General features: G+C 40.4%; 1 protein-coding gene across 1 annotated transcript in view; it reads right to left on the bottom strand.

The window, feature by feature from the left end:
- Positions 1 to 21456, bottom strand: part of Nexmif (neurite extension and migration factor) — a 150747-nt gene extending 129291 nt beyond the window's left edge. Inside the window, exon 1 of the mRNA XM_028891970.2 lies at positions 20841 to 21456. The gene's annotated coding sequence lies outside the window, so the exon portion shown is untranslated. The remainder of the gene's footprint in view (positions 1 to 20840) is intronic.
- Between the last annotated feature and the right edge of the window lie 5888 nt (positions 21457 to 27344).

Genomic DNA, 27344 nt, shown 5'->3' on the forward strand with positions numbered 1-27344 from the left:
CCCACAATTTGTCACTAAAGTTGAAAAGTCTAGCTCTTTCCTCCTCCTCCTCCTAGCATGGACTTGAAATTCAGCGCTTCCTATTTGCTACTTTCTCCATTTTATCCTGGCCAGTAGGTGGCACCACAGATAGACGGCTATTTTTCTTTTCTGCACAAGACACTTTAAATGTCTCATATTCTTTGGGTATGACAATCATTCATCCCAAGGAGCTGTGATTTGAAATATTTTGTACACACCATAATTTATACTTCGTGCAAATTGATATTCAGATTGATGGAATGGCCAAGTAGTAAAGGAGAAAAATTTTCTCTATATATTTTTTGTTCCAAGATCACTAAACCACATATAAAGGAAATGTGACAAGACAGTTACAAATTTCTTACCCTGTGTGTGAATGAACACAGACAGCCCAGCAATAAAAGTTGACCCCATTTGTCAAATCTCTCAGTGCAGTCTCTGAATCTTCTAAAATAGAAGAGCAGGGATGGGGCACTGGGGTGTGTCTGTATGACAGGATATTACAATATAAATTATTTGGGGATTATACACTGTTTGGGATTAGCCACACCTCAGCACATTCCCATTAGTATTTGATAAGTAGTTTTTAAAAAAAGACACAGAGCTAGCTGCTTAATATCTGCAGCAGGCAAGGACAATAAGAAAACATTCTGTTCACATTTCTATTCCCAAAGCTAACACACACATTCTAGGCTCTGGTTTGACCAACCAATAACTATCTACCATCATACAAAAGTGAGTTTTATTTCTTTAATGCTTGCATTGCAGAGTTTTTTCCACATATGTTATATCACATGTGATATTCAACCTATAAGCAATATTAAAACTGAAGGCCTACACAGTTGAAGTTTAAACAAAATGTAAAGGTTAATGGAGTAGGTTAGGAGAACCTAGTTCTGCACAATTCATACAGCAACTTGGATTAAGCACTGTTTCGGAGCCTTAGTTTTCCATACCACAACCTATGCTATCCACTTCATGAAGAAGTGAGAAAGGTCAAAAGACTGAATTTTGAAGTAGTTTTGAAACATATTAAACTTTCACAAAATAAGAATATATTTCCCCTCAAACTCTTAGGGTGATTACCGAAGAGTCATTTACATATTCACTGACATAGTCTGGATACTAGGTACCACCATACACAGTTTCTAGAAAAAAAATCTTTGGTTTCTTGTTTGTAGGAAACAGAGAGTAAAGGGAAGTAGTAATTCAAGTAAATGACAAAATGGAATGTTTCTAGAAGTAAGCAACTAGGATAGTAAGAAGTCAATAAATCTGTCATGGGAGCAATGTTGATGGAATGGAATGGGTGGGGAATTGTTCAGTCTGGACAGGACTGGAGAAGGTATAATGATAGATGTTTTCAGAAATCTTGTGGGCTATCAAATGCAAGAGATATGTTGTTCTGTTTTGTTTTGCTTTTAATGGAAGAAGTTAGTAGAGCAAAAACCAAGCTCAAAGGGAAAAAAATTAACTTGTATACCAAAAACATATATCTCAGAGGGACACAGGATCCAACTGAAAATGTTTCCAAAGACCAAAGCTAGAATAATTTGAGATACAAGATAATAAAGTAGTATTGGGCCACAGCCCCAAAGTTGGAAATAAATATGCATGAATTACTATTGACATAAACAATGATTGAACAAACAAATAAATAATAAATGAGAATAGAAACATATCTACTGCACAAGAATTCCAACTAATTCGTGTAGATAGTCTATCGAGGAGGTATAAAACTCTCCATTCTTTAAGGTGTAGACTATCAAAATTTATTCTTTTCAGAAAGTTCATTATAAAAAGGTGGAAGGATCAACTTTACTCAGGAGAAGCCTAATAAGCAGTACCTCAGCCAGGTGATCATAGTCAGTATCAAGTGTTATGTTGACAGCATGTTTCATTAAACATTACCTCTGTTATTCATCAAAATATGTGACCCCAGTCTAATCATGAGAAAAACACCAGTAAAAAACCAAGATAAGTATATTCTACAGAATACCTGAACAGCAGTATTGAAAACTTAAAGGGCATCAAAAGAAATTTGATGTCTGAGAAATTGTCTGTCTTAGTTAGGGTTCCTATTGCTGTGAAGAGACACCATGACCATGTCAACTCTTATAAAGGAAAACATTTAATGGAGTGGCTTACAGTTTCAGAGGTTTTGTCCATTATCATCACTGTAGGACATGGCAGCATGCAGGCAGACATGTTGCTGGAGAAGAGGCTGAGAATTCTACATCTTGATTCTCGGGCAACAGGAAGTGAACTGTGTGTCACACTGAGCATAGGTGGAGCAAAGGAGACCCCAAATCCCATACCCACAGTGACACACTTCCTCCTACAAGGCCATACCTACTCCAAGAAAGCTATACCCTTTAATAGTGCCATTCCCTTTGGGGCCCATTTTCTTTCAAGCCACCACATTCCACTCCCTGGCCCCCAAAGGCTTGTACCTCCATACAATGTAAAAAAATGCATTCAGTCCAATTTCAAAAGTCCCCATAGTCTATAACAGTCTCAAACTTATTTAAAAGTCTAAAGTTCAAAGTTTTTTTCTGAGATTTGTGCAATCTCTTAACTGTAATCCCCTAAAAAAATCAAAATAAAAAAGCAGATCACAAACTTTTAACACACAATGGCACAATATATACATTACCATTCCAGAAGAGTGTATAGTGAGGAAATACTGAACAAAAGACTGAAAACCAGCAGGGAAAACTCCAAACTCTGCATCTTCATGTCTGCTATCAAAGCACTCTTCAGATCTCCAACTCCTTTCAGCTTTGTTGACTCCAACACACTTCTTTCTCTTGGTCTGGTTACACTCACTGTTAGCAGTTTTCCTCGGCAGATATCCCATAACTCTGCCATCTCTAACATTTTGAGTTCTCCAAGGCAATCCAGCCTGCAACTTCACAGCTTCATACAATGGCATCTCTAGGCCTCCATTCAGGGACATCTCTGATACATGCCTGGCCTCAGTGGCTTTCCTTAGTTGAGGAGGGAGATTCCATAACCCCTTTGTTATATCCTTTACTCTAAAGCCAGAACCATGTGGTTGAAGCTATCAAGTTCTGCTGCTTTCTGGGGCTAGAGCATGACCCTCTCATTGAATTACATGTTCACTAGTTTTCTGTTTTCAATGATTTCTTTCACTGCCTAAGGTTGGCTGTCCAGAATCTCTATCTGTATACCAGCCTGGCCTCAATCTCAGATATCTGCCTACCTCTGTCTCCTGACTGCTGAGATTAAAGACATGTACCACCACACCTAAACCTAAGCTATTCTTCAATTCCTTTTCACAAGTTGGAAGCTTAGCTAGGTGGGGTCTTGCCCTGAGGCCACCACTCCTTTTATTCCATTTTGTAATCTGTTTATTTCCTTGAACACAAGACTTAGCTTCATTCTACTTCCTGGTGCCCTTTTCTCCTCAAATTGCACATTTTGTAGTTTCACTTTCTCAGCTTGCTCCTTTTCATTACCACATGATAGAGTCAAAACTAGGTTATTTTCCAAAACTCTTCACTTTAGCTTCAGGCAGACTTTTCAGACGAGGGCAGAAATTTTGCAGCCACTGTCTTCACCAAAATACCACAAGAGTGATTTCTAGGCAACATACTAAAATTCTCCTCTGAAACCTCATTAGCCAGCCCCCACAGTCATCAAATCACACTCAGTACCACTGCCTTCCATGTTCCTACTAGTATGGTCCACTAAACAGGACTTAAAGCACACAATGGCTTTTCTAATCTACAGTCCCAAGGTCCATATTCCTTCAAACAAAAGCATGGTCAGGCCTATCATAGCAATACCCCAGTCCCTGGTACCAATAGTGTCTGTCATAGTGTTTCAAATGCTGTGAAGAGACACCATGACCATGGCAACTCTTATAAAGGAAAAATATTTAATTAGAGTGGCTGGTTTACAGTTCCAGAGTTTTAGTCTATTATCATCATGGTGGACATGGTGATGTACAAGCAGACATGGTGCTGGAGAAAGAGCTGAGAGTCTTACATCTTGATCCACAGGCAACAGAAAGTGAACTGTGTGTCACACTGAGTATGACTTGAGCAAAGGAGACCTCAAACCTCACCCCCACAGTGACACATTTCCTCCTACAAGGCCACACCTCCTAATAGTGCCACTCCCTTTGGGGGCCATTTTCTTTCAAACCACCACATTGTTACACTCAAAAAGAGTCTAAGGAAATACAATGACTAAATGTAATGTGGAATACTGAATGGAATCCTGACATAAATATGAATAAAGAACAAAATCAATTGATTGTAATTATTGGTTCAATGATTGTACCAATTTATCACATGTGCTGATACATGTGTATGTATTTAAGTATATAGTACAGCAGGGAAAATGGATGAGCAAGTATCTACATTTTTGTTGATATGCTGACTCAAAATTCAGTAGTGGTATAGCTGCATTACATGGCAGTTAAATATATTTTTAAAAGAATCTTCTGTGATGGTTTGAATAAGAATGCCTTCCAGTGCCTTTTATGTAGTTGGTGGTAATGTTTAGGGAGGTGTAGGAAGTGTAGACTTGCTGGAGGAAGTATAACCCTGGATGGTGGGCTTTGAGGTTTCAAAGTCTCACACTATTCCCAGTGCTTGCTCTCTGCTTCATGCTTGTGGTTCAAAATGTAAACCCTTAGCTTGCTGCTCCAGCCTTTATGCCTGTTGCATGCTGTCATGTTTCCCTACCATGATGGTGATGGACTCTTATCCCTCTGGAACCATGAGCCCAAATAAACTCTTCCTTTTATAAGCTGCCTTTGTCATAGTGTCTTATCACAGCAACAGAAAAGTAATTAATGTCCAGTGGTGGCACCACCCACAATGGGCTGGGCTTTTTCACATCAGTAATTTTAAAAATCCACTACAGACTGACTACAGGCTATCTGATGGAAGCATTTTCTTAACTGAGTCTAGGTTGTCTCAAGTTGATAAAAAAGAGAAAGAGAGAGAGAGAGAGAGAGAGAGAGAGAGAGAGAGAGAGAGACATATAGTTGGCAAAGATTTTCTTTTTTTCTGTAGGCTGTCTCTTCACTCTGCTGATTATTTCCTGTGCTTTTAATGAAGTCTTTATCTTCAAGTGTTTTGTCTATGTTTCCATCTAGAAGTTTCAGAGTTTCATGTATATTAAGGTGTGTTATCCATTTTGAATTGATTTTTGTGCAGGATAAGAGATATTTATTTAGCTTCATTCTTCACATGTGGATAACATGTTTTCTCAGCATCATTTGTCTTTTTTCTGATGTATATTTTTGATATCTTTTTCAAAAATAGGTGGCTGTAGCTATGCAATTTTAGAAATAGGTATTTTAAAATGAAAAATCTTTTGATAGGAATGATGGTTCTTTATAGAGGAGTTTGTTTATTCTTATTTAAAACTGAAATATAGATATAATGTATGAGAGAAGGATGAATAAAAAATAAAAATAAATTATTAATAAGTAAAATAAGACTGGAATGTTCCCAATCCTGGAGTCATCACTGATTCATAGTAGTAACTGAATACCATCCCCTTCCAAACACACACTATCCTTGGACAAATTTGGGGTCAAAATGTAACTAGCAACTAGCATGACTCGAGTGACTTTTCAGCTCTGCACAAAAGGGTGGAGATGAGAACTGAAAAATTGAAATTGGCAAGGCTTCATAACAACTACTGTGAGTTGACATTTGGCCAATATAAAGACAGCAAGGGCAAACCAGCACCAAATTTAATTGATTAAAGTAGAACTATGGATGAGTTTCAGTGGGCTAAGATTCAGCTTTACAAGACCCAAGACCTGGGATATAGGCTGGCAAGATGGTTTATTGGGTAAAGGTGCCTGCTGCCAAGCCTGAGTTCCATACCATCATAAGGTGAAAGGACTGAACTAACTCCTAAAAGTTATCCTATTGTCTCAACACACTGTAACACATATGTGCTTCACATACATATAACACATGACAGATAGACAGACAAATAGAAATGTAAAAAGTTAAGATATCAAGGATAATAGCACTTTCATTTTATTTTAACTACTATTGTATTTTTAATTATATGTATATGTATTGTCTGAATGTGGGTTTGTGCACGTGGAGGCAAGAAGAGAGCATCAGATTCCCTGGAGCTGGAGTTACAGATAGATGGGAGCCATCTGAAATGAGTGCTAGGAACCGAACTCCAGTTTTCTGTAAGAGCAGCAAACACTCTTAACCACTAAGCTATCTTTCCAGCCCCCACTTATTTTATTTTTAACCTCAGCATCATACCTTTTTGCTGTGTGATACTCAATTGTTCAATCTCTGTGCTTTGTTGTCTCAATATGATGAACTGCCCAAAACAAAAATCTATCACCAGTCCTGGGGGGATGGCTCAGTAAGCACTGGATTTCCCAGAACTCATGTAAAAGTCAAGTATGTATGATGGCCTGTGTATAATCCCAGCATGGTGGCTTTTCTGTAATCCCAGTACACAGAAGGTGGAGTAAACAGATGACCCAGACTAGCCTAAATAGTGAGCTCTGGATTCAGCAAGAGAACCTACCTCAATATATAAGGTGGAACATGGTTGAGGGAGACATGTAATGTAAATTTTGAGCTTAGAGCTCTAAGGATTTAGTATGGTGTCCAGTGGTCAGACCTCAAGCACTTAGGACAGCTACCTAATTGTCCTAAATGAATACTTCAATAATCTAAGGTTTGTTGTTGGTAATTTTTAAAGAACCATATCTGAGGGCTGGAGTGATGGCTCAATGGATTGAGAGTGCTTGCTACTTTTCTTTCTAAAATTAAAATTAAAAATATAATTACATAATTTCTTCCCTTCATTTTCCTCCCTCCAATCCCTCCCTCTACCTCCTTGCTCCCTCTCAAATTCATGGCCTCACATACAACATTCTGAGTCCTTTTAGAGTCATTTGTATGTATATGAAACCCTGTCTCAAAAAAACAAAACAAATATTGAAAAGATTTCAATGCACAAAAACCTTTCTGAAAAATGCATTCTGACATTATAATCTATTAAAAATCTATTCCATTAGGAAATATATTAATTAGTAAGTATAGCCTGTTTCCATTTAGGAAAAAATAACAATTAGAGGAACACAAAAACTGTATAGGAAAAGGAACAAAAAATATCAAAATACTAAAATATTAGTATTAAAATATTAAAATATCCCTATATTTTATCAAAAATGAAACATTTATAATTAAAATTGTAGTTTTAGGTGTCTTTTTCTATCATTTTGTTTGTTTTGGAAAGGTTTCAAGTATAAAACAGGAGCCAAGGGGCTCAAATAAAATACTGGATGTGTGCTCTTGTTAAGTTCTTTTTCCTTCTCTTGGCTTCTGTTTATTCCTTCAGGAATGTGTGAAGAGACTGGCAAGGATGTATCCCTCAGGCCCCTTCCAATTTTGATCTTCAGTATTTTATTGCAAGGCCCACTGGGCTAACTGAGCTGCGTAGAATCGTCGCCAGTTGAAATTTATAGTGGGGCATTGAGCTCTCTGATCTTGAGACATCAATTGGTTGAATTTTCCAATTTTTGCGTAACATGATTTGTATATTTTTATAATGAAAAATAATGTACATGTACTATTGACTTTAAGATATAGAGAAGATATGGAGAATTTAAGAAAGTAAAATAATCCTCAAATAAATTGTTGAACAGGAAAAAAAAGAGAATGGCAGATACTTTAGGATTTTGCTTACATAAAATTAAAAAATACTGTACAGTTCTATATATTATTTATGGCTACAACTCCATGTGCAAAGATATAGAAACAATTAGAAAATATACACCAAATTTATTGTTGTTACAAACAAGCCTGGCCTCGGGGACAGAATTGAACTTGTCTGCTGCGTTTCATTTTCTCTTTCTGATAAAAATCGAAAGCAACTAAATTCAAAATGTTAAAGTTTGTCAAGTTGAGGATATATTCAGGTATGTCTGTCGTATCACTCATTCTCAGTGTTTTGCAATACTTTTGATTACTCAAAACAAAAATCATACATAAATTTAAAAGAAAAGTGTTGGTTTTTTTTTTCTGTACACTTCAGTATTGTGACATGTTTGTGGGTTTCTTCTTTACAGGACCTTGAATACTTTCTACTCTTGAGCTATACCCTTACCCTTCAAGGCTTATTTTGATAAGTGACAAATGAACTTAACCTTAAAACTAAACTAGAGAACTAGAAAAGAGGAGAAAAAATAACAAGAGAAAGAAAAATAAAGACACAGTCACTGAGACAAGACAGAGGTCCTAGAGCCTTGATACATCAAAGTTACCAAAGTAACTCAACAAATTTCTGTTCTAGTCTGTAAGTCAGAAGTTGAACAAATGCATATCTTTCAAGATTAGGGATCCTGGAAGCTCCTGTTTTCACCCTCTACTATAATATCATTTTAAAATTCTTCTGTTTAACTGATTTTTTTCCAGACAGAGGTTGTCTCCTCCAACCACTTACCCTTTCGTGGTATCAGTTACACACCCCAAAGTGATATTTATTTTGTCATTCTTTTCTGAACCAAAATCATACTGGTTTCCAGGAATCATGTACGGAACATGGTTTTCTGAATTTATTCCCTCACAGTAACTTAGTTTATAATATTTTAAAAAACTTTGTCTTATTATGAAAGTTGAACCTAATGAAGAGAAGCTTTTCATCCCACCCCTTAATCCCCTCTCCCAAGTTAATACCATCGTCATAAAAATATCATGTTTATCTATAATCTTGGACTCTTTGTTACATATTTATTAGTCATTGAATCCATCTGTTTTCATCAACTCACTGTCTCCTGATTTCCAGCCCTGGCCCCTTTTGTTATGCCCTTTTGCTCATCGCTCAGTAATAATTTTTTTGCTTTTTGAGGGTACCTTATAATATAATGGTTGTTTTGAATGTTTCTTCCCATTCTGACCCCTTTTCACACACAGGAGCTCAAGCATCTCTTGTCTGATGTACCTGAAGTACTGGATCCAGGCTGTACTCTTTCAGGGCAGCAATGACCTTGCTCCAGCCACACTATAGATCAGGAAAACAGTTTCAGTCAAACAACATACAGATCCTGGGCAACATCAAAGGGAAATTTATTTACAGGCTCTATTGATAATTGAGAAGCAGTAGGTTGGGAAGGGAGTCAGGTGGAGCAGAGTATTAAACACAATGGATAAAGACAGTTTTCATGCATTTGAAAGTAAGATTTTCCATTATCTCCTGTTTAAAGAGACCATCGATAGGGAAATCCAAGAGAAAAGACTAAGGTCTGGCCTATAGTTATCACTGTGGATCAGATTGATGCATAGTGTGGCTCTGAGAAACACACTTGAACATTACTGAGACTCAGTTCTTCAAAATAGAAACTGTTAACCATCATGCAAGCTTCAACTTTACAACTTAAAAAATCTGAAGTTGGAGTGAAGGGGAAGCTGCTTGTCTTACATGGTCACCAATATACACGTGGTGCACATACACCCAGGCACACATGTAAAATAAAAAGAAATAAAAAAAATAAATCATTCATCAAGCTCATTAATTACCGTGGCTCAGTAATCTCAGCACTCATAAGGTCAACACAGGAGGACTGTCATGAGTCCTGGGTCAGTCTGAGTTATATAGTGAGTTACAAGCTAGCCTGGACTACAGTGTGAGACTCTGCCTCAAAAACAAAACAAAACAATAAAATAAGTAAAAGCATCCCTCATACTAAGAAACAGAAGATCTCCAACTGAATGAAACCACTGTTCAAATCAAAATAGCTAAGATATGAGATTTACCTGGGGGGACAGAGGGAGGGGAAACAGCAATCGGGATGTATTGAAAACAAAACAAAAGAAAACAACCACCACCACAACAACAAAAAGCAAAGAAAAAATAAAAATAAATGGAATTACCAAAAGACTTTAAAACTACTGTGACAAAAATGGTTCGGTTAGCATTTACCGAACCATATAATTATGATGGGAATTAGTCAATTTGAGTGAAAAAAAAAGAGGGGGCTGGAGTAAATGTCCAGAGTCTCTGGGAATTATAGGACTGAAGCAAAAAGTTTCTGATGATCAGAGGAAACCAAGAATGATAGGAGGTGAGTCAGGGATTTAAAGTAACAATAGCTATTTTTAAAAAGTCTTAAAATTTGCAAAAGACATAAACCCACATGCTCAAGAAGCTAACTGTATTTCAAAGTAGGTAAATTCTAAGAACTCCATGCCAAGGCACATCATGGTCAAACTTCTTTTAAAAAAACCTTGAAAGCAGTAAAGAGAGAAATGGAACCTTATCTATAAGGGAAAATAGTTAAAATGACAGCAGATTTCTCGTCAGAATCCATGGAAGCTAGAATGGGATGACATATTTCTCAAGCACATTCATAAAAGAACTGTCAACTTTGATCCAGTGAAAATATACTTTGGGGAATTAAAGAGCAATAAAGAAATTTTCAAATGTAAGAAAATTAGAATTTCTTGCTAGAATACCTGCACTGAAAGAATTGTTAAAGGAAGTTCTCTAAACAGAAAGGAAAATGCAAAAGCCATGATCTTGGAACCTCAGGAAGAAAGAAATCTAACCTTCCTCAATTATGTTGTACAGCTGAAGCAAAAAATTCTAACACTAGCCGATGTAGTTATAAATACATAGAGAAGAAATATTTAAAAATCATTATGTTATAAATAGGGAAGGGTAAAGTTAGTTAAGAAAGGCAAGGTTTCTATAATTTACTAAAGCAGCCAAAATGTCAATCTTAGTAGGCTATAATAAGTTACAGGCAGGCACTGTATAAAATAGTTTCTCTCTCTCTCCCCCTCTCTCTCCCTCTCTCTGTGTATCTCTCTGTGTGTCTCTCTCTTGTCTCTCTGTATCTCTTTCTGTCTCTCTCCTTCCTCCCCCTCCTTCTCTCCCCCCCCAACCAGTTTCGCCCTATGTAGCCCAAACTGGACTTGAATTTATTACGTAACTCAGGTTGTTTTCCAGCTCCAGCTCCTCCTACCTCAGGCTCCCAAATGTTGAGATTATAGGCATGTCCTACCATGCCCAACTTAGGGTAGTTTATTTTTAAAAGTACAAAACTCGTTTTTGGTTTAAGAAACTAAACATGTACTTACCATACAAACTAGTAATCATATACAAAAATTTATCACGGAAAAATGAAATTGTGTTCTCTCAAAACCTGTTCACGGCAGCTTTGTTTATTAGACTAAAGTGTAGACAAGTAAAGTCTCTCAGCACGTGAAAAACTAAACTGTGATAGTCATACTATACAAAACTGCTGAACAGTAAGAAAGAACAAACTCTTTATATACAAAACAAATGGGACGGCTGGGCCTGGTGATGCACACCTTTAATCCCAGAACTCAGAAGGCAGAGGCAGACAGATCTCTGAGTTCGAGGTCAGCCTTGTTTACACAGTGAGTTCCAGGAAAGGTTCCAAAGCGACACAGAGAGACCCTGTCTCAACCCCCTGCCCCCTCCAAAAAAAAAAAAAAAAGAAAAGAAATGGCATTTCTAAGAGTGCTGGCTAGCCAGGGCTACAGTCAGATCCTTTCTTAAAAAAACAAACAACAACAAAATCTCCAGTGGAGCTGGGCACTATGCTATGTGAAAAGAGCCAACCTGAAAAGCTCATATACTCTATGACTCCATTCATGTAATATTTTTTGGAATAAGGAAACTATAGATATGGAAACAGAATACTGATTATGGACATTTGGTATGGCATAGAGTAAACGTACAAAAACTACAATGGATGTAGTTTGTGATGGAATAATATTTTTTCTTGATAGTGTTGGTAGTTATACAAATATACATGTGTGATATGATGGCATGTAACTGTACATAGTCACTATTTCAAAGTCAAATTTATGATTTTGAAATTATACTATGATTGTGCAAGATGTAACAATTGGGAGAACTGGATGAGGAGTACATAAGGCCCCTCTGTCCTGTCAACTTCCTGTCAATCTATTCATTATCGCAAAATAAAACTTAAAAAGAAAAACGAATTGTGATAGGCAGATCAATTGCCTTTCAAAAATGTCCACACCCGACTCCCAGAACCTGTGAATATTTTAGGTTATGTGGTATCGGAGGAATTAAGATTGTAGATAGAATTAAGGTGGCAAATCAACTAACTCTGAGTTGGGGAGACTGTCCATTGAGGCAAACTCAATGCAATTGTAGTGTTATTTGTAAGTGGGAAAGGGAGGAGGAAGAGTAAAAATCAGAGATGCACATGTAAACAAGATTGAAGTGATGAGATGTGGAGACTCAATCGTCCACTGGAAGCTTTGAATATGGAAGGTCTTTAACATGACATGAAATATAAGTAGTATCTAGGTGCTACAAAATGAATGGAAATAGAGTTTCCTCCTGTGGTCTCCAAAAGGAACACAACTATTTTCATACCTTGACTTTAGCCTAGTGAAACAGAGTTCATACTACTCACATCCACAACTACAGAATAATAATTTATATTGTTTTAAATCATTAAGTTTGGGGTAAGTTTTTTAAAAATAGTAGCCACAGTAGAAAACCAAAGTATCCACCAATAGTTAAAAACTAACCCACTCAAAGATAGACAACCGGGACACTGGGGCGTTGGAGCATTCAGTTGGTAAAGTGCTTACTGCACAGTCATGAGGACCTAAATTTGTATCTCCAGCATCCACATAAAAAATCAGGCACAGCAATCCCCGCATGAGAGAAGAGAAGGCATGAGGATCCCAGGGAGTTGCTGGCAAGCCCATTTAGCGAACTGACAAGCTCCAGGTTCAGTGAGAGATTTTCCTCAAAAAATAAGGTGGACAAAACGGACATAAATGTGGGAAAGGGACTTGTAGAGAGGCCTTAGCAAGGATGGGAGGCAAATAATAGAGGATGGGGGGTGAGAGTAATCAGAATGCATTATATATGTATGAATTTTTGAAAGGATAAATTTAATTTCAGAATTAATTTTAAATAAAATTTTAAAATTTAATTTTACATTTAATTTTGAATCACAACAAGGTAGAGAATGATTGATGAAGGCACTCAATGTCCATCTCTGGCCTTCTCACACATTCACACTCACATGCAATCACATTTGCAATACACCAGCATGTATAGATTGTGCTCTCTGGCAATCATCAATATATAATGATGAATGCTATTTGCTCTACATCACCAATGAAATCAATGATAGAACATCTTCCCTCAGAACTGCAAGGAGAAGAAACACGTTGCTCTTGATTAAATGGAGCCTATTAAACAAAAAAAGTGTATAAAAACAGAAACATGTGTGCCACAGAAGCTGGGAATCTTGTCTCAGTCCATTTTGAGATATATTTGCTGAGGAATTTTCTATGTTAAAATAATGATAGTTATTTTCCAAAGACATATAATACAGAAACCGTAGAAAAATGCACTGAACTAGAAAAAAGGTAAGTAAAAGACGTAACCACCTAATTGGCTATGATAGGACAATTCATTTTATTCTTTTTGTCTCTCTATCCCCAATATCCCAATGCTTATCACATAATAGATGCCCAAAAATATTTGATGAATTATACTATAAATGATAACTAATAGATCCACAAAGCATTAAATTTTATTAACCTTCATACACTATATAGTCCAAACTGCTAAGACAAAATGCCATAAACATTTATTCATGAATAGGAATTCTACATATTACCATCACAACTGCAAGGCACAGATGTGGCATATGCTTATTTTTGCAGTGCTTACAGAGATTTGCATTTAGTATATGATATTAGAGTTCCAGGATGAAATCTTTTAACTCACTCCCGAATGACTAATACTCCAAAAGGCCCATGAATCCCAAGGGTCTCATGAACGTATCTGTCATTTCCCTCTCTGACCCCATCACCACACCTAACAATTGGTACCAAGAATAGTTTTCTATTCTTGGTTAAGTAAAATATACAGACAGGAAAGCACAAAAGAGAGGGGTATGGGAAAATGAACATGATGGAGCTTTGATGGAATATATTAATATGCAAGTTGTTGAGGTGAGAGCTGAACATACATTTTGTTTCCATCTTTTTTCTTTGTTTTTTGAGATTATAATATATCATTTCTCCCCAACCTTTCCTCCCTCCAAACCCTCCATATACCCCTCCTCACTCTTTCACATTCATAGCTTCTTTTTTCCATTGTTTCTCCATATATGTATATGAGACAGAATTTTTAAAAATCCTAGAATTAACAAGTCTAGGATTTGTTGAAATGAGGCAACTTATTTAGGGTAGGAATAGTAATGTTTAAGCAAGTATTAAGTAGTTCTTTTTCATAATAAAATGCCTGTGAAGTTTAATCAGAAAAATATTTGGAACAGTAGCTGAGAGCTATGAACCATGAGTAAAGTAACGTGTTTTTTTGAGAGTCCTTTTTCATGGCTTTCATTTCAAGCTACTGTGACCATGACAGGCACACAAGAGGATTTCTTTAACAACTGGGAAACAGGCAGTTCAGAGGCTTGTTTTTGTTTTTCAAGACAGGGTTTCTTTGTGTAACCCTGGCCCTCCCGGAACTCACTCTATAGACCAGGCTGGCCTCGAACTCAGAGATCCACCTGCCTTTGTTTCCTGAGTACTGGGATTGATTAAAGGCGTGCATCACCACTGACTGGTCATGCAGAGGCTTTTAACTCACAATTCATGATTGGACTTCCTGAAATGTATGCATATTGTGTATGTGTATATAAATATGCAGTTCTCTGAAGAGCATACATAAACTTTGTGGCCATCAAATTTTCATACCAGTTCATGCCCCAATAAGGGACCACTGGGTTAAATACTGATGTCCCCTTTTCTATCCCTCTACTTAGTAAGGCAACATATCTTCTGAATGTGCTTCATTTACTTAATAGCTAAAGAGAAAGTGAGTTTCTGCTCAGAAAAGTCATTGAGACTGACTTCTAGGTTACTATATCACAGGAGTACCTGGTAAACCACGGCAAATACTGGGAAAAGAGGCAGCGAAAACGCAGTAGTACCACACAATTTAGATTACTGCAGAGGAAAGAAAGGTAAGATAATTATTGATACCTTGACTGAAACAAACATTCACTTACAAATTTTGCTTTTTAGGTAATCCTCCTTCCATTCTTCCTGGTTCTGGTTAATCTCTCAAGTTCTAGATATTAGTTGATGGAAGGTAGACTGGTTTTAACAATGAATCTGGTAATGCTCAACTAAGTAATAGGAGCTTGAAAATATTAACACAAGGCACTTGTAACTGGCTTCGCTTTTTTTCTTCTTGTTTACATTATTGTTCCATGATAGGAAGGTCATATTTAGACTGGGAACCACAGTTTCATTCACTCCAGCCCCCGAGCAAACAAGCAAATCACAGACACTTAAGACTGGGAGGCAGACAGTTTAAAAGATCGTCTTGTCTCCTATTCATACTTCCCTTAGTGCTACATTTTTTTTCTTCATCAATATAGTGGTCAGGATGTACTTTTTAACCCTAAGGTTTTCCAAAAACTTTAAGCTTGTTAATTCTTAAAATGTTTAAAGAAGTATTTTACTTCATGGGTGTGGTGTTCTGTCCACATGTATGTCTATGTACTATGTACATGCCTTAGGAGGCCTTGGAACTGGAGTTACGGATGGTCGTGAATTGCCACGTGGGTGCTGGGGATCAAACTTAGGTCTTCTAGAAAAATAGTCAGTGCTCTTAACCTCTAAGGCTCTCTAGGGCCCCAGCTCTTACCAGGCTTTCATGAGAGTAAGAACAGGCACTCTTCAGTGTGTAGACGGGTACCTCTTTGAGTGCATGTGTATGTGCAAACACGGAATTCCATTTTGTAGTGATATCTTTGAATATTCCAATATTCCAATTCTGTGGACAAAAGCATCAGTCCTTCTGAGGCTCTTCTATAGAAAGACCTCTTGGCCAACAAAGGTAGAATGAACTAGGTTAAAGAGTCACTGTATCTCTGAAGCTCATTATTCTACCAAGCTTTGCAAATTAATTATAATCTCAAATTAGGAAATAGAGTTTCTTAATTTAAAGGTGTCTTATACTTCAAGTAATCATAGAATTTTTTAAGAATGAAACAAGTATGCCACAACGTATGTTAACCTACTGGTAATCTCCCACAGAGGAAATACTTCAACTTCATCCAAATGAAATGGATCTCCTTGTCATCTTCCTCCTCCTCCTTCAGGCCCCTGTTGCTCCCCTTCCCTCCCTCTCTCACCCCTCCCTCCCTCCCTTTCTGTGGGAAAGGATCTTGTGTATCCTGGTTGGTCTCAAATCTGCTATCTACTTGAGGATGATTTTAAACTTTACCATGATACACACATGTCCAGTTTAGATGTTGCTAAGGATTGAACACAGGGCTTTATGCAACCCTTCCTTTAAAAAAAATAAAACGGGGTCACTACATATCCCAAGATTGCCTTGAACTTACTGTTTCCAAGGCTGGCCTCAAACTCAGTATCTTCTTGCCTCTGCCTCTTGAGTGAGGTATTATATCACATCTGTCTTTATTCTTGTTCTTGATGGCGGGTGGGTCAAAATTACTACAACATTTAGGTTCAGTGTACAAATTTTGTTCTCAAGCCTCTAAACACTCTCCAGATAAAAATCAGGAGAAGTTTCTTTCTTAGGCTAGTTTATGTGACACTTAAAAAAAAAGCATTGGGAGAATGAAGTTGACATTTTTAATAGGATTTGAGGGTACTTGAGAAAATGGTACATAATTGCTTAAATCAAAGTCATCTTATGGGAAGAAATAAGATAATCTATAGACATACCATTTAGGAAAAAAATCATGTGCATAATAGCTAGTCTCAAGAATTCATCCAGGTTTTGTGGCACATGTATGTAACGACAGTACTTAGGACGTAGGAGGATAACAAGTCCAAAACTAGCCTGGGCTACAAACAAGACCCTGTCTTAAAATGAAAAACAAAAACAAAAACACCAATGGCTGAGAATGTAGTTCAGTGGTAGAGTGCTTGTCTGGCATGTATAAGGTCCTGTACTCCATCTTCAGCATGGGAAAAAGAAAAAAAGTATGGAATAGAACACAACAGAGACAACACGAACGCTAGGTCTCCTTTCCTACTAGAGAATGAGGAAAGGAAAGACATTAGATCATATCACTTACAAGGGGTAAAAAAAGGCACATTCCTTAGCCAAAGTCTGTGAATTACTGCATATAGAGAGGGGAGAGACAAAAGGCCTGGCCTCTACCTGGAGCAGCCTCCCTAACGGCCCCTTCCCTAAGTTGTGATGTGCATACTGCTGCATAATGTCCATGTTGTTTGATATGACAGGGGCTTTCGTCTCTGCCTGAAAACACATTTTCTGAATAGCAGTGAGGGTACGAACTAAAAGGAAATCTGAAGTTGTGCTCTTGTCCAAGGTTCTTTGTTTTGTTTTCAAACAGCTCTGGATAGGCGTCCTGGACAACCAGCTAAGTTCTTTGTGTCTAACCTTATGACCTTGGTTTTGAAAAGGTGCTCTGGTGAGGAACTGTTAACTAGGGAGCTCAAATTTTCAGAGGAAATAAAATAATGAAATAAAATTTAAAGTTTAAATCTGAAATCCAAGATGGGAAAAACAACCCTTAATGTCCTACTTCTTAGTAAATTATTCCCCTTCCCTATCATCCTTTTGATCCTTTTCTTTGTTTTGCTTACCGCCAGCAGGAACATTTTAACCACATGTGTCCCAACAGATAAAAAAAAAGGGGGGGGCTACATATAACAGTCAAAGACCAACTAGAATCTCCTACTATTACGAAGGAAGGGGCTTGCAGAAGAAAAAAACCAAACTCTAGTACTAGATTTAGGAACAGAGAAACTGCAGTCAATGCTTCTTTGGTTAAGACAGTCCCTCCCCTAAGCAAATACTTCAGTGAGACTAGAACCTTCACAGTGATTGTGTTAAGAGTTCCATGAGCTCGTCTTTGAGTGTTTTAAATCCAGCCGTTATCGCTTTTTCTTTCTCTCTTCTACCTTCGTAAACACAAGCGAAGCGAAGCGACAGCACATCTTTAGTTCTCTCTGCTCTCTGGGTAGCTTACAGGTAATCAGATTGTGAAAAAAAAGAAAAAGACGGGAGAAAGACAGTGAGTAAAAGAGAAAGCAGCGGTGTTCTGCAGTTGTTCGACTTTGGCAACAGGGCTATTACAGGTTTGCACGTGTGTGCCTGCATATGTGCCTGTGTGTGTTAAAAAGCATTGATGCATCGAAGATTTATTCATTGAACAGGCTGATTTATTTAACAGACTTGACATATGTCAAATTCTGCCATGTGCTTATATAATTGTTACCCATTTATCAGAGCTGTAATTTAGGCAAATATTTGTTTGAAAAGTATCTTCTTTTAAATGGCTTTCTCTGGCCTGCTGCACAATCATTCTGTGGTTCTTTTTAATTATGTTAATAATAGCTATTTGGTTGGAGTCTGTGAAATCTAATCTTTCCCCCAAACTCTTCAGCTTTTTCAAGTAATTACTTTCAAGTTAAAATCACACTACAGGAAAAATTTAAATATGCACAATATCCTTTTATGTTTTGATATTTTGAATGTGTGGTCCTCAAAAAAAAAAGCAGTGTCTCGACGTTGTTAAAATCACAGATCTGATACTGTTAGTGCAAAAAACTACCTAAAGGGGCAAAAGGGTATGATTTTTGTGAGCTTATTTCTGTGGGGTATGGGGGATATGAAGACAGTAAAAATAGCGAAGGACAGGGGAACCTACAAAAAGAATTAAGTAGAAAAAGACAAAGTAAATGAAATCAGATATCATGTCTTACAAATTTGTTAAATCACCCTACCCTATTTGAACACACAAAAAGTCTATCTTTTCACCTCCAATGCATGCAATCTATCTAGGTTCTGTGGGAGGTAAAATTTCGCAAAGTATTTCCAAGAAACAAAACTGTCTAATCACTAGCTGCCAGACCTGCTTTGAATTTCCTCATTGTAAATATGTTACTTACAAAAAACAAGAGGTTTGTTTTGACCTCCCGGGTCCAGGAGTATGGAGACTACATAGGAAATAAGGGTGGGAGAGAAGGGAAATCCCACTACCACACAAGGAAATTTTTGACCTAGTAAGCAAATACGCTTTTGTTGTTAGTGCTGGGTAAAATGTACAAGTCTTCCAGAAATTAGAGACTGTAATAAAAATGTACCAGCCCAAATTTAAATTGCTCACTAGACAGATGGTTAATTATATTCACAGCCACATATTTCACTGGGATAGAGTTTCAGACACTCAGCCAGTTTTATTTGATTAGCCGGTTTTCTAGTTAATATGGAAAATGACAGTTACTTAGGGCTTTTTTGTTTCTTTCTAAAAATATATTTTCAATAAGTGTAAATTCTCCTCAGCCATGAGAACGTCACTGCTGTAAATAAAATGTTTGGTCATGCTACTCATATGTAAAGATGTGCGATTCACCCCGCAAGCCCCAAATGGTCTCTTGCAGTTCCGAGAAAACCATTGGGGCACCTTTTATTCACTAAGCAAAATATTCCAGGAACTGTTAGCACACTCTGCTTCTCCAACTAAAACAGTTTTTCAAAAAAACAGCGCTAAAGTATTTTATAGATGTAAAAAAAAAAAAAAGTCCTGCCAACCCCACACACTATTGTGTATTCTCAGACAAGTCTAGAAAATGGAACGTTAAAAAAGGCCACACAGCTAAGTGTGCTGTTGTGCCCAGAATTCAACATGTTAGTAGCCAAAGCCCAGAAGCAAAATATGAGCCTCAGTCATTTCAAAATGCTACCAGAAGCTAGACAAAAATCTGGAGTGCTGGTATCGAAATGAGGATCTCAACTGTTTTTTTTTTTTTAAACTTCGAAAAAGACTAAAAGCCTTGCGCGGGTGGTTCGGTCCCTCACGAATCAGACCGGGGCAGTCATGCTGAAACCCCTGGATTCCTCAGCTGAACCGCGCGGTCTGCACACTTTCCGGGAGCGAGCGGGGCCGCCCCACGGCCTCCCGGCCGCCGGCTGGCGGGGACCGAGCTACAGCGTGCCTGCAGGCACGGCAGCCAGGAGCTCCCGAAGCCGCGGAGAAACGCGTCCATCCGAGCGCCCGGGAGAGCGGGAAGGGGCAGCGGGCCAATTTCCGCAAAGGTGACAAGCTGGGCGAGGCTCGCTCGGGTCCCTAACTTCTCCTCGCCGCCGGCGGGCGGCTCCGGCCGGCTGTTGCGGGTCGCCGTGGCGCTGCCGCGCGGTGACCAGAGGCGCCCTGAGCGCGCGGGAGCGCCGGCCGGGGGGAGGCGTCGGCACCCCGGCTTCGCACCTCTGCGGCTTCGGCCGGGACGCCAGCCGAGGCCGCCGCGTGGCTTTTCCCGCTCGCTCCGAAGCGTGCCTCGGCCGTGCCGGGCTCCCCGGTCGGGGCTAGCCCAGGGTCACCGAGCCGAAGGGAGGTGGCACTCGGCTGGCTCCTGCTGCCCTGCGTGCCGTGCGAGCGGCGGCTCCGACCTGCTCCCTTCCCCTCCCCCTTCGCCGGCGGCGGCGGCGGCGGCGGCGGCTGCACACAGGCCTTTCCTAGATTGCAGCGCTCGCTCGGCGGGTCGAGCCGGGCTCCCTCGCCCTGGCGGCCTCGCTCCCTCGCGCACACAGACACCACACGCACGCCATTCGCACACAGACCTCCTCCGGGCTGGCTTCCCTTCCCCGGCTTCTCGCTCGGCTCTCCCTCAGTTCCTCGCACCCCCCCACCCCCTCCAGCTGCCGCCTCCCCGCGCCGGCCTGGGAGCTAGCGAGAAGGCCGGGGGGGGGGGGGAGAGAGTAGAGGGGGGTGCAAGCTGGATGGCAGCGCTCACACTCACCTCACAGGCCGCCTCCCCGAGGCGCACGTCGCTGGCGGGGTCCGGCAGCCGGCGTCCCGAGCTGTGGCGGCTGCAGTCAAGAAGGCTGGGCTGCCGCCGTCGCTGCAGCTGTTCGCGCTGCCGCCGCTGCTCCCGCTCACTGCTGCCGCCGCCGCCGCCGCCTCTGCTCCATGCGCGGGGCCCGCCAGGTGGACGCGCCTCGCTCCGCTCGCTCACTCAGGTTCCGCCGCCGCCGCCGCCGCTGCCGCCGCCGCCGCCGTCGTCGCCGCACTAGATGGAGTCAGAGCTGTCGGGCTCGGGCGCGGGAAGTCAGAGCCTCCGCGGCCGCCCACCGGCTCCCGGGCCAGCGCTCCTCTCACCGCGCCGCTCGCTCGCCCGCTTGCTCGCTCGCTCGCCCGCTCGTCTGCCTGCTCCGCGGGCTGCACGCGCGGCGCCTGGAGCCGGCTCTGCGCGGCGGCTGCGGCCGTCCGCGACCCGACCGGGAGAGGCGGAGGGCGGCTGCGACTGCCGCTAGCGCTGGGAACGCTCCTGCTAAATGCTGCCACTGCCGCTACTGCCACTGCTGTGGTGGTGGTGGCGGCGGCGGCTGCTGCTGATGCTACTGGTTTTCCTTCCCGGGTTCTCCCCCCTGCCTCGGCCCCCTCCTCCTCCCCCCTTTCTCCTCCTCCTCTTCCTCCTCCTCCTCCTCCTCCCCCCTCTCCTCCCTGGGCTGCTTGGCTCAGAGCCTCTGCGGGCGCTGCCTGCTCCCCTCTGCTTCCAGAGCTGCCTCTGCCCATTCAGAAAGGTGCCCAGAGTGGGACTGCCTCGGCTGCCACCATCGCTATTGCCCCTGCCATTGTTTCCTCCAACACGGCTGTTCTTGTTGGACGCGTTCCCCTCCCTACCCTCCTTCCCCACCACAGCCCTCCCTTTTCTGCTCGTTCTCTCCTTACCCTCACTGCGGTCCCTTCCTCATGTGCCCCCCTCCCACCCTGTCCGTCTGTCCCTCCTTGCCGTCCCCTCAAACGTCCGGGAGCGCGCACTGCGCGGCCACCTGTCATAAAGGGCGCGCACCCCCCTTCCCCACCCCCACCCCGCCCCCCACTCACATTCTCGCAGCCCGCCCAGTCCACCGCGCCACTGGCTTGTTCTTCCCCTGGCAGACACGCAGCCGGACACCACTCTCCCACGCCTTTGAGGGCAGTTATGTTGTTCAGAGAGGGGCGCTCTGAAGTTTCAGGAAGAATATCTCAATGGCTCCATGCGTTAAGCATTTATTCATCCAACCTACCCTTAACTTCAGGGCCCAAGCCCCGGGAAGGTGGATTGTGCCGGGAGGATTGGAACAAGGGAGAGAACTGGAGAGGGACGAGTTTTTTAGGAAATGAAAGAGAGAAAAAGGGAATCTGAATATGGCCGGGAAGGAAATGGGATCTGACTGCTGTCACTGGAAAATTCCTTAGGTGGTCATTTCCCTTCTGACGTTCTGGGAGCCCAACAGAAAACAGCACAGGATTGGAAAGCGACCCACCGGGAACACATAGTATTCATGAAACCCTGGGTGTAAGGTTGGGGTCTGGGAGCCACAATCATCGCCACTAGAAACCAGGGTGAAAGATTAAATGTTGACGCTAGAACAGAGAGAATAAAGCTAGCTACTTTGTGTGTACTTGCTCCAGCAAGTCATTGCCACAACCCACCTTCCTCAGTCACGCAGAGCTCAATTTCAGATTTCTCAGCTTCCACTGCTACAGCTTCATTTTCTAAGGTCAGACTTCGAGATCTGCAATGTGTAACTTCTATAGCCCTTCACAGAGCCTCTAGCCTGTCACCCAACTCCTCCCAAGAAACAGCACAGACACAGATAGTGTGAATAGGGTGGGGGCGATATATTTCCTGACAAAGTAAAAGACACAGAGGTTAGTGTCAAGTTAAAGGCACACGTCCAGGGCTCTTTTATTCTTGAGCCATAGAGTGTCTTATGAGGTTGGGACAGGCTTTTGCATCTCAGACTCACCTAGGAGATACACTTCTGGGTGTGTTTTCAGGGAGGCTTAGCTAAAGTCTACCACTCCACCTGCTTGGAATACTCTTATTCTTCCCTTTCTTTTATATTGCAGAAACTCATCCACAAATAATGGCTCATTCCTCAAAGAATCCAAACTTAGTTGAGTGCTTACCTATGTGCCAACCACTATATGGTGAGCAACCCACATGCATTCTTATGTTTAATCGTCATAACAAACACAATTTTATTACTGTCCTTTACAAGCGAAAATATTGAGCCAGGAAAAAATATACACATGGACATGCTGAAGCTCTAAGCCTCAGTATCTCAGGCTGTGGCCATTTTTGCAATAGAGTGTTTAAAGAAGTGATTGTGTTAAAATATAAGGCCATTAGTGTGGACTGAAATCCAATCCTACTAGTGTACTTAAGAAGAGAACATTTAGACACACACACACACAGATACCAGGAACTTACACATTGGGAAAAAAAGAGCATGTGAGACACCATTAGAAGAAGTCATCCTTGGGAGAAATAAAACCGGCCAACAGCTTGCTCTCAAACTTTTAACCTCTAGAATTGTGAGAAAATAAATTTTTGTTGTTTAAGTTACTGTGTCTGTAGTATTTTGTTAGGGCACCCCAGACAAGTTAATACAGTGGAAAACCATGGGGTAACAGTAAATGGCTAGAATAAAGGGTCTATTAGATAATTTTGGCTTTGGTCAAGTAAATTGGAGGGAGGTCTAAGGAAAGTGGGGGTTTGTTCCATGTTGAATGCCATCATAAAGGAATGGAAATGTGCAATATGCCATTTTAATAAGTTATCTATACAGAGGTCAGACTAAAGTGGGAATAAGGCTATGGTGGCACAGTGACCTTTTTGTCTGTGCTTAGACAACACTATGAAGTGGCCTTGTTTTGTCTCTTTTTGTTGTGTTCTCAGAGGAACTTCATATAATGTTGCTATTTTTTAAAGATTGTTTTGTCCAGCAGAAAACCATGGCTTGCCTATGAGTGCCAGGAGCAAGCTGGGCCTGGTGGCACAAGCCTGTGATCTCAACACTCATGAGGAAGATCAAAAGTTGAAGACCCGCTTCAGCTACAGTATTAGTTCAGCAATGGCTCGGGGAAATTACTGAGGCCCTGTTTCAAAATTTAAAAAAAAAAAAAAAAAAAAAAAAAAAAAACCTAAAAGGAATGTTTGGGATATAGGTCAGTGGTAGAGTGTGTGCCTCACATACACAGAACCCTAAGCTCAATCAATCCCCAGTACCAAAAAATAAAAATAAAAAAGATGTTAGGGGCTACTTTTGCTTCTTCCTCACTTGTGACATCTTACATCATCTATGTGGCTTTAAGCAAGTTCTTTTTATCTCTCTGTGCCTCGATTTCTTCATCTGTGATTGAGGAAAAAAGTAAATCTTAGGTTGTTATGGGAGTTGAATGATTGAATACAATCATAGGATACAGTTAGTCATATATTATCTACTATACATTTGTATTATAAATTTATATACAAATACATATTCTAAGGACTACATATTTTTTAGAAAAATGCTTGGCACATAGCCAGCCTATATTAAATGTGAGCTATTTTCTATGTCTATTTTTCTCAAACAGATAATCATAGCATGAATTACATGATTACACTTCTATATCGATACTTTCTTCTGTGATAGGCTGTGAACTCTTTGAGAACAGGGAAACTGTACATAGCTCTATTAATAATAGCTAATGATGATGGTTAATTTTGATTGTCAACTTGACTGGATTTAGAATCACCTAGGACACACATGTGTGGATATGTCTATAAGTGTATTCCAAATGAGTTTCACTGAGAAAGAGACCCACTCTAAATGTGGACAGCACCATACCATCATAGCCTGGAGTCTCAGGCAGAATAAAAATGAAAAAGGGGAGTAGGGCACCAACTTTCATCTCTCTCTCTCTCTGCTTCCTAGCTATAGACACAATGTGACCTCATAATCTTTTCCCTGTCTTCCACAGAGTGATGAAGAGTATCCCCTTAAAATTGAGCCAATCTTTTTTTGCTAAGGTTTTTTTGTTTTTTGTTTTTTTTATTTTGTTTTATTTGTTTTTGCTTTTTTGTTTTTTGGTAAGGTATTTGATCACAGTGATGAGAAAAGCAACTAATATGCTAATTTTTGCTTCATAGTTTCAATGATGTTGGAATTGATTTAAATAATACTCCAAGCAAACTTATGCGGCCCAACCCCTATCTATAGAATAGCCTGGGTATCCTCCTATGGGCCCCTATAACATCTGTGTTTACCTTAATCTGCACACTTACATAGGATGTTAATACTGCTTATGTTTCTCCCTTTCTAAACTGTTCCTTTTTGGAGAGGAGAGCAAGCACTTTCATCTTCAATGCTCATGTCTAAATACTGTGCCCAGCACAACAGCAGTATTAAATATAAAGATACTGTGTGAATTTTCACCATGTTCTTTGCTGTGCCTACGATGAAACTCACAGTAGGCCAATCTTTGCATCATTCATCTCTCTCCCTGCTTTTTTTTTTTAAACTGAAGAGGTGATGTATCCAGTCCCACCTGGGCCCGTAGCCACTTAGACCCAAGTAAACACACAGAGACTTATATTACTTATAAGCTATATGGCCATGGCAGGCTTCTTGCTATCTGTTCTTATATCTTAAATTAACCCATAATTCTTATCTATGTTTAGCCACATGGCTTGGTACCTTTTCCAATTCTGCCTTTACATCTTGCTTCCTCTGTGTCTTGCTGGCGATTCCTGACTCAGCCTTCATGTTTCCAGAATTCTCTTCTCAGCTTGTGCTACCTATACTTCCTGCCTGGCTACTGGCCAACCAGCATTTTATTTATCAACCAATGGGAACAACACATTCACAGCATGCAGAGCACCATCACCCATCAGTAGAATATCCTATAAAGTGATCTTTCCTATAAGGCACATCCAAAATTAGACAGAATCACTGTGAGACTGCAAACCAAGATAGTTTCATTTCTGAGCAAATGGGCCCTATTATTTAAGAACCATCAGTAATATATTGGGTTAGGTGGGATAAACAGAGTATGAGACTAGGTTATAAGAACTTGGATTTTGACCTTAATTCTGTCATAAACAAGCTGTGCTATGTTCAATTAATCAAACTTCTTTGGGCCTGTGTTCTTCTATGCAGGATATAGAGAGCACAATTTATTTATTCACTAAAAACTAGAGGTTGGTAACAAAATGTAGACTTCACTGTAATTTCTTTTTGGGGAAAATTATTTAACTCCTTTCTTACTTTCCTAATGCATATCTAGGTGATTCTGAGCCTCTGGAACTCTGAAACTAGTATTCCAAAGTAGTGAAAGCCTTTCAGAGTTCTAACCAAAAGCCACAAGTACTATGGATTTCTGCTGGCTTTATCACCTCCCCAACAGTCCCACACACCACCTGTTCTTAGTAAAGGGAGGTGCAGTATCTGGAAATGTTTGAGGACACAAGAGGTGCTGCCATCATGGAGATAAATCCAGAAGCATCTCTTTATTATGCTGAGGACATAAACAGGATGTTATTCAGCCCATTTTAATATTATGCCAGAAAGATAGAAGGTTAATGGCAGAAATAACATTATTTTGCTATCATATGCATATACAAGGAAGGGAATCATCATATTATTTTTTATACAATGTACTGCCATGGTATCCAGAGACTATATGGTAGTCATATAATGACCTCTGGCTAGGAGTTTATTGGACCTTTCCCTGGTTAATTTCAAGGAACAAGACAAACTAACTCAAAGGCATCCAGATTTGGGAGGTCAACAAATTGAGACTAACATCAGATCTTCCAGTTTCTTAAGCTGAAACACCTAATACATTGAGAGATTCTACTAAATACAATGGAACCAAAAGCTGACTCATTACCCCCTCCTTTCTCTTAAACAGCATTGGAAAAGTATTGTCCTCCTCACAATGGACAAAAGTTTCCTTTTTTCCCTTTCAGCATCCCCTGGACTGGCCAGGGTGTTCCTACTCCATGACTTATTCAGCTACTATTTGTCTGAGAACTAGTATTAAGTCTCCAGAGTTGAAAGAAATAACTAAAAGCATTCTTTTTGCTTCAAAGAGGTCTATATTCTAGTGGGGGATATATAAACACAAGGAAGCTACAGAATGGGCTATAAAGAAAGAGGGCTAAGTGAGAAGAAAGAGTAAGTAAGGACTTCATGGGAACAAAGATGTTTCAAGATCCTTGAATATACAGCAAATATGATAGCTCCAGGGAAGTAGAAGCATGGTACATACCGAGAAGAGCAGATGAAGCATGTGAAAAAGCATAGGAGTGCTGAGGTAGGATGGTAAGCAACGTGTTTGGGAATCAGTGACATTTCTAGCATGGCTGAAACCAAGGTTTTGCTCCAGGGAACAAGCAAAACTTGGAGGGGATAAGTCAGACACACTTGGTGAGACTTTGCAACCCTAAAATACTTTACCCTTAAATTCTCTCTCTCTCTCTCTGCTT

The sequence above is a fragment of the Peromyscus leucopus genome, chromosome X (genome assembly GCF_004664715.2).
Source record: "Peromyscus leucopus breed LL Stock chromosome X, UCI_PerLeu_2.1, whole genome shotgun sequence".
NCBI classification, from domain to species: domain Eukaryota; kingdom Metazoa; phylum Chordata; class Mammalia; order Rodentia; family Cricetidae; genus Peromyscus; species Peromyscus leucopus.